Genomic DNA, 11,511 nt, shown 5'->3' with positions numbered 1-11,511 from the left:
ATCCCCAACACGAAGTCGGGGACCCACACGGCGTCTGCGATTAGCGAAAAGTTGAGCTTTCTCCTGGGACAAGATCAAATTGTCCACTACCTGAGTCCAGATCTGCTGCAACCTATCCACCACAGAATCCACACCAGGACAGTCCGAAGACTCAACCTGTCCTGAAGAGAAACGAGGATGGAACCCAGAATTGCAAAAAAATGGAGAAACCAAGGTAGCCGAGCTGGCCCGATTGCCAACGGCAAAAAGGACACCCAATCATCCTGGTCTGCAGAAACAAAACATCTCAGATATGTTTCCAAGGTCTGATTGGTTCGTTCGGTCTGGCCATTAGTCTGAGGATGGAAAGCCGAGGAAAAGGATAGGTCAATGCCCATCCTACCACAAAAGGCTCGCCAAAACCTTGAAACAAACTGGGAACCTCTGTCAGAAACAATATTCTCAGGAATGCCATGCAACCGAACCACATGCTGAAAGAACAAAGGTACCAAATCAGAGGAGGAAGGCAATTTAGCCAAGGGCACCAGATGGACCATTTTAGAAAAGCGATCACAGACCACCCAAATGACTGACATCTTTTGAGAAACGGGAAGGTCAGAAATGAAATCCATCGAAATATGTGTCCAAGGCCTCTTTGGGACCGGCAAGGGCAAAAGCAACCCACTGGCACGAGAACAGCAGGGCTTAGCCCTAGCACAAATCCCACAGGACTGCACAAAAGTACGTACATCCCGTGACAGAGATGGCCACCAGAAGGATCTAGCCACTAACTCTCTGGTACCAAAGATTCCAGGATGACCAGCCAACACCAAACAATGAAGTTCAGAGATAAGTTTATTAGTCCACCTATCAGGGACGAACAGTTTCTCTGCTGGACAACGATCAGGTTTATTCGCCTGAAATTTTTGCAGCACCCGCCGCAAATCAGGGGAGATGGCAGACACAATGACTCCTTCCTTGAGGATACCCGCTGGCTCAGATAAACCCGGAGAGTCGGGCACAAAACTCCTAGACAGAGCATCCGCCTTCACATTTTTAGAGCCCGGAAGGTACGAAATCACAAAGTCGAAGCGGGCAAAAAATAACGACCAACGGGCCTGTCTAGGATTCAAGCGCTTGGCAGACTCGAGATAAGTCAAGTTCTTATGATCAGTCAATACCACCACGCGATGCTTAGCTCCTTCAAGCCAATGACGCCACTCCTCGAATGCCCACTTCATGGCCAGCAACTCTCGATTGCCCACATCATAATTACGCTCAGCGGGCGAAAACTTCCTGGAAAAGAAAGCACATGGTTTCATCACTGAGCAATCAGAACCTCTCTGTGACAAAACCGCCCCTGCTCCAATCTCAGAAGCATCAACCTCGACCTGGAACGGAAGAGAAACATCTGGCTGACACAACACAGGGGCAGAACAAAAACGACGCTTCAACTCCTGAAAAGCTTCCACAGCAGCAGAAGACCAATTAACCAAATCAGCACCCTTCTTGGTCAAATCGGTCAATGGTTTGGCAATGCTAGAAAAATTACAGATGAAGCGACGATAAAAATTAGCAAAGCCCAGGAACTTTTGCAGACTTTTCAGAGATGTCGGCTGAATCCAATCCTGGATGGCTTGGACCTTAACTGGATCCATCTCGATAGTAGAAGGGGTAAAGATGAACCCCAAAAATGAAACTTTCTGCACACCGAAGAGACACTTTGATCCCTTCACAAACAAAGAGTTAGCACGCAGGACCTGAAAAACCATTCTGACCTGCTTCACATGAGACTCCCAATCATCTGAGAAGATCAAAATGTCATCCAAGTAAACAATCAGGAATTTATCCAGATACTCACGGAAGATGTCATGCATAAAAGACTGAAACACAGATGGAGCATTGGCAAGTCCGAACGGCATCACTAGATACTCAAAATGACCCTCGGGCGTATTGAATGCAGTTTTCCATTCATCTCCTTGCCTGATTCTCACCAGATTATACGCACCACGAAGATCTATCTTAGTGAACCAACTAGCCCCCTTAATCCGAGCAAACAAGTCAGACAACAATGGCAAGGGATACTGAAATTTAACAGTGATCTTATTAAGAAGGCGGTAATCAATACACGGTCTCAGCGAACCATCCTTCTTGGCTACAAAGAAGAACCCTGCTCCCAGTGGTGATGACGATGGGCGAATATGTCCCTTCTCCAGGGATTCCTTCACATAACTGCGCATAGCGGCGTGTTCGGGCACGGATAAATTAAATAATCGACCTTTAGGGAATTTACTACCAGGAATCAAATTGATAGCACAATCACAATCCCTATGCGGAGGTAGAGCATCGGACTTGGGCTCTTCAAATACATCCTGATAATCAGACAAGAACTCTGGGACCTCAGAAGGGGTGGATGACGAAATCGACAAAAATGGAACATCACCATGTACCCCCTGACAACCCCAGCTGGATACCGACATGGAATTCCAATCCAATACTGGATTATGGGTTTGTAGCCATGGCAACCCCAACACGACCACATCATGCAGATTATGCAACACCAGAAAGCGAATAACTTCCTGATGTGCAGGAGCCATGCACATGGTCAGCTGGGCCCAGTATTGAGGTTTATTCTTGGCCAAAGGTGTAGCATCAATTCCTCTCAATGGAATAGGACACCGCAAAGGCTCCAAGAAAAACCCACAACGTTTAGCATAATCCAAATCCATCAGATTCAGGGCAGCGCCCGAATCCACAAACGCCATGACAGAAAACGACGACAAAGAGCATATCAAGGTAATGGACAGAAGGAATTTGGACTGTACAGTACCAATGACGGCAGACCTAGCGGACCGCTTAGTGCGCTTAGGACAATCAGAAAGAGCATGAGTGGAATCACCACAGTAGAAACACAGACCATTCAGACGTCTGTATTCCTGCCGTTCAACTCTAGTCATAGTCCTATCGCACTGCATAGGCTCAGGTTTACCCTCAGGCAGTACCTCCAAATGGTGCACAGATTTACGCTCGCGCAAGCGTCGACCGATCTGAATGGCCAAAGACAAAGACTCATTCAAACCAGCAGGCATAGGAAATCCCACCATGACATCCTTAAGAGCCTCAGAGAGACCCTTTCTGAACAAAGCTGCCAGCGCAGATTCATACCACTGAGTGAGTACTGACCATTTCCTAAATTTCTGACAATATACTTCTATATCATCCTGACCCTGGCACAAAGCCAGCAAATTTTTCTCAGCCTGATCCACTGAATTAGGCTCATCGTACAGCAATCCGAGCGCCAGGAAAAACGCATCGACACTACTCAATGCAGGGTCTCCTGGCGCAAGAGAAAATGCCCAGTCTTGAGGGTCGCCGCGCAAAAAAGAAATAATAATCAAAACCTGTTGAACAGGATTACCAGAAGAACGAGGTTTCAAGGCCAGAAATAGCTTACAATTATTTTTGAAACTTAGAAACTTAGTTCTATCTCCAAAAAACAAATCAGGAATAGGAATTCTTGGTTCTAACATAGATTTCTGATCAATAGTATCTTGAATCTTTTGTACATTTATAACGAGATTATCCATTGAAGAGCACAGACCCTGAATATCCATGTCCACACCTGTGTCCAGAATCACCCAAATGTCTAGGGGAAAAAAAAAAAGTGAACACAGAGCAGAAAAAAAAAAAAAAAAAATGTCAGAACTTTTTCTTTCCCTCTATTGAGAATCATTAGTTTGGCTCCTTGTACTGTTATGTATGCTAATGACAGGTGTTATGAAGGCAATCCAGAAACACAGTGTGCTTAGCGATCAGAGCGCACACAGTGGTCTGACAAATACCCAAAAATACAAGAACGAGCTCTGAGACGTGGAAACTCTGTAGACTGCACACCTGATCCTATCCTAAACACAACTAAAAGCGGCTGTGGATTGCGCCTAACAACTACCTAGGCAACTCGGCACAGCCTAAGAAACTAGCTAGCCTGAAGATAGAAAAATAGGCCTGACTTGCCCCAGAGAAATTCCCCAAAGGAAAAGGCAGCCCCCCACATATAATGACTGTGAGTAAGATGAAAAGACAAAACGTAGGGATGAAATAGATTCAGCAAAGTGGGGCCCGATATTCTAGGACAGAGCGAGGACAGTAAAGCGAACTTTGCAGTCTACAAAAAACCCTAAAGCAAAACCACGCAAAGGGGGCAAAAAAAACCCACCGTGCCGAACTAACGGCACGGCGGTACACCCTTTGCGTCTCAGAGCTTCCAACAAAACAAAAGACAAGCTGGACAGAAAAAAAGCAACAAAAAAGCAAAAAGCACTTAGCTATACAGAGCAGCAGGTCACAGGAACAATCAGGAGAAGCTCAGATCCAACACTGAAACATTGACAAGGAGCAAGGATAGCAGCATCAGGCGGAGTTAAGTAATGAAGCAGTCAACGAGCTCACCAGAACACCTGAGGGAGGAAGCTCAGAAGCTGCAGTACCACTTGTGACCACAGGAGTGAATTCAGCCACAGAATTCACAACAATCTCCCCCACCTCATTGTAGATTGTAAGCTCTCACTAGCAGGGTCATCTTATTTTGCTTTAATTATTGTATTGTTAACGTTGTTACTTATGACTGTTGTGTTTAAAACTGTTAAACTGTTAAGCGCTATGTTGGTGCTGTATAAATAAAGATTATACATATATATATATAAATGATGCTCAGTAGTGTGTGTGTGGCCTCCACGTGCCTGTATAATCTCCTTACAATGCCAGTCGGTTTCTAACCATTTGTGCAGACACATGTACATTTGTGGCCTGCTGGAGGTCATTTTGCAGGGCTCTAGCAGTGCATCTACTGTTCCTCCTTGCACAAAGGCTGAGGTAGCTGTCCTGCTGCTGGGTTGTTGCCCTCCTATGGCCCCCTCCATGTCTCCTGGTGTACTGGCCTGTCTCCTGGTAACACCTTCAGCCTCTGGACACTATGCTGACAGACACAGCAAATCTTCTTGCCACAGCTCGCATTGATGTGCCATCCTGGATGAGCTGCACTACCTGAGCCAATTGTGTGAGTTGTAGAGTCCATCTCATGCTACCACAAGTGTGAAATAATAAAGCGACATGTGCACAACAAAAAAACGTGTGCACAACGTGTGCACATTGAAAAAAAATGGTTATTTTTTTCCTTCTAACTTGTCCTCAATCGATCATCATGCACTGTCTTCACTTCAGAAAGATGACAGTTTGATTATTAAGCCAGCTGGCAAGGGTGGAGCCCTGGTCGTTATGGACAAAACGTCCTATATATCAGAGATTAATAGGCAATTACAGTATGTGATACTACGGTCTATAGTAAACTCACTAAGGATCCCACTTCGGAGATCCTTCTCAAAACGGAATCTATTCTTACTAAATACTCCTCACAGGGCATCCTGGACGCCAAAACCCCTGAATATCTCAAAAAGGAGAAATCCATTACACCGGTATTCTATATCCTACCCAAAAAACATAAAAACCTACAGAACCCCCAGGGGAGGCCCATAGTTGCTTCCACCGATTCAATTCTGTCTCCATTGTCCATCTACCTTGAAAAAATCTTGACTCCCATTACCCAAACCTCCCCATTGTTTCTCCTTGACACAGGGGGATTTCTTCAATGCATCTCATTAATCAAGCAAGTACTACCTGACACTCTGCTGGTCACTTTTGATGTCAAGGACCTGTATACGTCTATCCCGCATATCAATGGCATCAATTCTGTCCATCATTCTCTCACCACGGCTGGTTTTGACACAGATCAAATTAATCTCTGCGTGGACCTTCTAACAATTGTCTTGTATAACAACTTCTTTCTTTTTCAGAACACTTTTTTCTTACAGACGCGGGGGACCGCTATGGGCTCCAATGTAGTGCCCCCCTATGCAAATACCTACATGTCTGACTTTGAATCTTCCGTCATCTATAAACATCCATTATTCATCAGTAGCATTTCCCTCTGGAAACACTACATTGATGATATTTTTTGCATCTGGTGGGGCTCATTGGAGTCCCTTCAGGAATTTTTTGCATCTCTCATTGGGGCCTGGCCTGGGATCAAATTCACCATGAATTATGACCAACATGCCATCAATTTTCTGGACACCATGGTCCTCAAGGACTCCGAGGGCATGCTGACCATGGACCTCTATATCAAACCTACAGACAGGAATAGTATACCCCATTACCAAAGTTTCCATCCTTCTCCGGTGAAGCGTTCTATTCCCAGGTCTCAGTTCCAAAGGGTCAAACGTATAGCCCCTGATGGCCCTCTGAGAACAAAACGACTTCATGACATGACCACTAAATTTGAAAAGAGGGCATACCCTTTAACAGTCCTAGCACATTCTATGGACCCCCCGGCACATTTCCTTGCTTACACTGTGCTCAGTGTAACAATATACAGAAGGGAAGTACATTCTAACACCCGAGGTCTGGTAAGACCTTTCACATTAGGGGTTTTTTTTACGTGTGATTCATCTTTTGTGGTTTATATGATTAAAAGCACATGTGGCCTTCTCTACATCGGTGAAACCACCCAGTCGATCCGTGACAGAATCTCAAGACATAAGTTCACAATCCATTGCAAAAACCTATTATTACCAATCCCTCATCATTTTCACACTCAAGGGCACTCAGTATTCCAACTCAGGTACCAGGTGATTGATTCAGTCCCTCCACCTAGGAGAGGTGGCAATAAGTCAATGTTATTGAAAAAAAGAGAGGCATTTTGGATTCATACATTAGAGACCTTTTTCCCAAGGGGTCTCAATAAGGAGTATGACCTAATGGCATTTATATGAACATATTTGTATATCATTCTTACAGGTATTAACACCAATTTCTCTATTTTCTCCAGAGTCGCCTCTATTGATCCCTGGACACCGCTGAGCACAAATTTAGACCGGCACGTTTTGCACATCTCTTCTCTGCCTTCCAGTGCTCCTCATATATCGATACATGTCATTTCAACCTGATAAGTGCACCCTTGAATCTATTATCTGAATAATGTCTCCTCCATTTATTCCCCTGTGTCATATTAGACTCATAGTCTTGTCTCCTACATAAATGTTCATCATTATCTCTTTTCACCCTATATCTATAGTCATTCTGTCTTACCCGCTCCCACTAACATGTATTTATTTCATTACACTCTGCCTTATTGTGGACATATGCCCACACTGCGCCTTTCCTTACGATTGCGCAAGCACCATATTACAGCAGGGTGGAACGCCCCTCCGTATTATCTATTTTTAGCGGTGGTACGCATCTTTAAGCCACGCCCACTCTCACGTCACGTTGGCTTTTACCCACACTGTGTCTCTCCTTATTACGCATGCACCACATAATAGCAGGGTGGAACGCACCAACATATTAGCTTTGTCTAGTGGTGGTACGCATCTTTGAGCCACACCCACTCTCACATCACTTCCACTTCTGCGCAGTGCGATCCGGCCTTCCCACAGGTAACCGGAAATACATGCCGGTCATGCCCCTGGGCTCTAATATTTAACCTGGGACACACTTCCTTAAGGTACCGTCACATTAAGCGATGCTGCAGCGATATAGACAATGATGCCGATCGCTGCAGCGTCGCTGTTTAGTCGTTGTGTGGTCGCAGGAGAGCTGTCACACAGACAGCTCTCCAACGACCAACGATGCCGAAGTCCCCGGGTAACCAGGGTAAACATCGGGTTACTAAGCGCAGGGCCGCGCTTAGTAACCCGATGTTTACCCTGGTTACCATTGTAAATGCAAAAGAAAAAAACACTACATACTTACATTCCGGTGTCTGTCGCGTTCCTCGGCGTCAGCTTTTCTGCACTGTGTAAGCACCAGCCGTAAAGCAGAGCGGTGACTTCACCGCTGTGCTCTGCTTTACGGCCGGCTGGCGCTGACACAGTGCAGGGAAGCTGACGCCGGGGGACGCGACAGACACCGGAATGTAAGTATGTAGTGGTTTTTTTTTTACATTTACAATGGTAACCAGTGTAAATATCGGGTTACTAAGTGCGGCCCTGCGCTTAGTAACCCGATGTTTACCCTGGTTACAAGTGAATACATCGCTGGATCGGCGTCACACACACCGATTCAGCGATGTCAGTGGGTGATCCAGCGACGAAATAAAGTTCCAGACTTTCAGGTCCGACCAGCGATGTCACAGCAGGATCCTGATCGCTGCTGTGTGTCAAACACAACGATATCGCTATCCAGGATGCTGCAACGTCACGGATCGCTATCGTTATCATTCTAAAGTTGCTCAGTGTGAAGGTACCTTTACATTCTCAACTCAGCGGTGGATGCCACGTCACTCCCCAGGACACAGGTAATCTATCTATCCAGCCTCACTACACAGTATGCTATACTGTTTATCCTTTACAGCGCACTCTGCTTTTGTGACAATGCGCATACACTTATCTGGGGGCAGAGTCTTAATCATTATATATACTGTCATACAGGCTTTGTCCCTATCCTCATTGGAAATTCTCCTGAATCATTCTCATACCTATTACTGGTAAGATCTAGTCACTCTACCTAGTACCTATATCTCTTTTGCCTCTCGCATAGGCAGTTCACAAAACACTCCCACCGTTATTTTCCCTACAGGCTTGCACAGCCGTTTATAATCACACCACATCTCCTCATACGGTATGTTCTCACATTTGACATAATGTTGTTTTGTTCCTTGTATAGTATTTATCTTCCTCATGATTCTCTCTCATATATCTGATAATTAGCCACAGTATCTCTCTATGAGCTTATATTTGTTATATACCGTAGTTCTTGAATACACTTTGTTTCTTTTGATTGTTACCCCACTTATGTACTCTTTTTATTTTGTGTATATATCTGTATACATTTTTAAAGTCATTACAGTCATTGATAAAGGTCCCGGATTGGGACCGAAATGTCTGTCATACATTGGGATAAATAAATCCTGTTCTGTCCTCACTAGCTGAGGCAGGCTCATACGTAGCTATACAGTCAGCTAAACCGCTATACCGGGGTCCAATAAGGAGACTGTGGTTGAGTCTGTGCTTTATTAAACGTAGTGGTATATTGATGCGGTGAAACTGTGAACAATGATATACATAGAATCAGTGCATGGTATAGAACAGATACATACTACAAATGATATACATTATGCATAACATTTAGAAGCTAATAACTTAACTAGGAGTACAACTGGCTAAGCTAGGCTAATATAGAGCAGGGATTATCTAGAGAAGGCATAAAGACATACCGGCAATGCAATCGCAAGGGGGATGAAGTGAAGCGTCTTTCCTTGAAGGCAAACTGAAGAAAGTGAAAGGAAAAATGGAGGGAAATGGAGGCTGAGCTACCATAATGCATTGCAAAAGAGGAGGAGAATCATACATGGATAATACAAAACAGAAAATTGAACTGTGAACATGACTCTGACCGCTAGAGGGAGCCAAAACACCACAGATGAATAAAGGCATGAATATATCAATACTGTATACTGAGGAAACTGCAATTATGCAAGCAAATAATCGGGGGTAGCAAATTGGATGGCGGAGACAGAACACTCCCCGTCTGACATCAACGGATGTCACTACTTTTTTCTTCCGAAGGCAACAATAGGACCAGTTCAGATATTGGTCTGGAAAATGTCTTAGGTTCATTCCCTTTGGTCATCCTTAGCTCAACTTTGCGGACGTTGCGTCCTTGCTCGGGAACGTTGCGGTAACTAGGCCAAGTGGCCACTGGTTCCGATGAATTTGACAGTCTTTCACAAGAACAAGGTCACCTATGTTCAGATGAGGTTTAGTAGATTGCCACTTTGTATGTGGCTGCAGGGTAGACAAATATTGTTTGCGCCACCTGTCCCAGAAAGTATTTGCAAGACTTTGTACCTGTCTCCATTGGCGCTTGTAGAGGTCCTTAGCGTCGAATCCTCCTGGAGGGGCACTGGACAGTCCCGTTTTCTGGGTAAGAAGAGTAGCTGGAGTCAATAGCAAGGGCTCCTCAGGGTCATTAAGAACTGGAACCAGGGGTCTTGCATTGATTATAGCTGCAGCTTCAGCCATGAAGGTGATTAGGCTTTTGTGGGTAAGCCTCGCTGCTCCTTTACATTTTTCCATGTCACGAGTTCTGGTGGTCCTGAATGAGCGAGCTATATGAGTCAGGCAGGTAATGGCTCGAGTAAGTGACTTCCAACTTGAGAATCTGTCGAACCTGCAAGATCCAAGCTGGATAACAGAGGTCATTGTATGTAGTGTAGACACCTGAGGGCGGATTTCAGCATCTGAGTCCTCTCCTACTAGTTCAAAGGTGTCTGGAAAACATTCCTCAATGTACAATAGTTTTGGTCCAGAGAGCCACATTGTGCTTCCTAGTCGACTTGCGTCAACTGCTCTAGTTGCATGATCCGCTGGGTTCTGATCTGTGGGCATGTAATGCCACTGCTTTGGATGAGCTGATCTCCTGATTCGTAGCACTCTGTTATTGACATAAACGTAGAATCGCCTGGTTTCGTTGTGGATATATCCCAGGACTACTTTGCTGTCTGAGTAGAACTTGGCCTGTGTCAGGTCGATATCCATTTCGGATGCAATGAACTCCGCTAACTCAACGGCTAAGACTGCGGCACAAAGCTCTAACCTGGGTATAGTGTGCTCTGGTTGTGGTGCGAGTTTAGCCTTTCCCATGATGAAACCAATGTGGCACTGACATTTAGAGTCTACAGTTCTGAGGTAGGCAACAGCGGCAATTGCTTTGACAGAAGCATCTGCAAATACGTACAGTCTTTGGCTTTGTATTTCAGTAGATGGCACAGGGGTGTATGGTCTCGGCACATGCAGGTTGGAGAGTGCCGCTAACGAGTTCTTCCACTCTTCCCACTGGATCCTCTTATCAGGTGGCAGAGGTGCATCCCAGTCAGATGTTTCCCTAGCTAAGTCTCTTAGTAGGGCCTTGCCTTGTATAGTAACAGGAGCTGCAAAACCCAAGGGATCGTACAGACTGTTGATGGTAGACAGGATGCCTCTACGTGTGAAAGGCCTTTCTTCCTGACTGACCTGAAAGGTGAAAGTGTCTGACTGTAGATTCCAGAGAAGCCTGAGGCTGCGTTGCATTGGTGCGGGGTCTGACCCCAGGTCCAGTTCTCTGAGACCATTACATAGGTCCTGAGAAGGGAACGCTTCCATGAGTTCTTGGCTGTTTGAGGCTATTTTATGAAGCCTAAGGTTCGAGTAGGCAAGCATGTCCTGGGCTCTCCTGAGAAGACTGATGGCAGTCTCATTTGAAGGCATGGCTTTTAGACAGTCGTCGACATAAAAGTCCTTTTCTATGAATTGGCTGACATCTGCTCCATATTCTGCTTCTCCTTCCTGAGCCGACCTTTTGAGTCCATAAATGGCGACTGCAGGTGAAGGACTGTTACCAAAGATGTGCACTCTCATGCGATACTCTGTGACTTCTTTAGTATGGTCATTGTCTCTGTACCAGAAGAATCTTAGGAAGTTCCTGTCTCTCTCTCTCACA

The sequence above is a fragment of the Ranitomeya imitator genome, chromosome 5, assembly GCF_032444005.1.
Source record: "Ranitomeya imitator isolate aRanImi1 chromosome 5, aRanImi1.pri, whole genome shotgun sequence".
Lineage (NCBI taxonomy): Eukaryota > Metazoa > Chordata > Amphibia > Anura > Dendrobatidae > Ranitomeya > Ranitomeya imitator.
The sequence above is the reverse complement of the archived record's forward strand: the minus strand, read 5'-3'. Positions refer to the sequence as shown.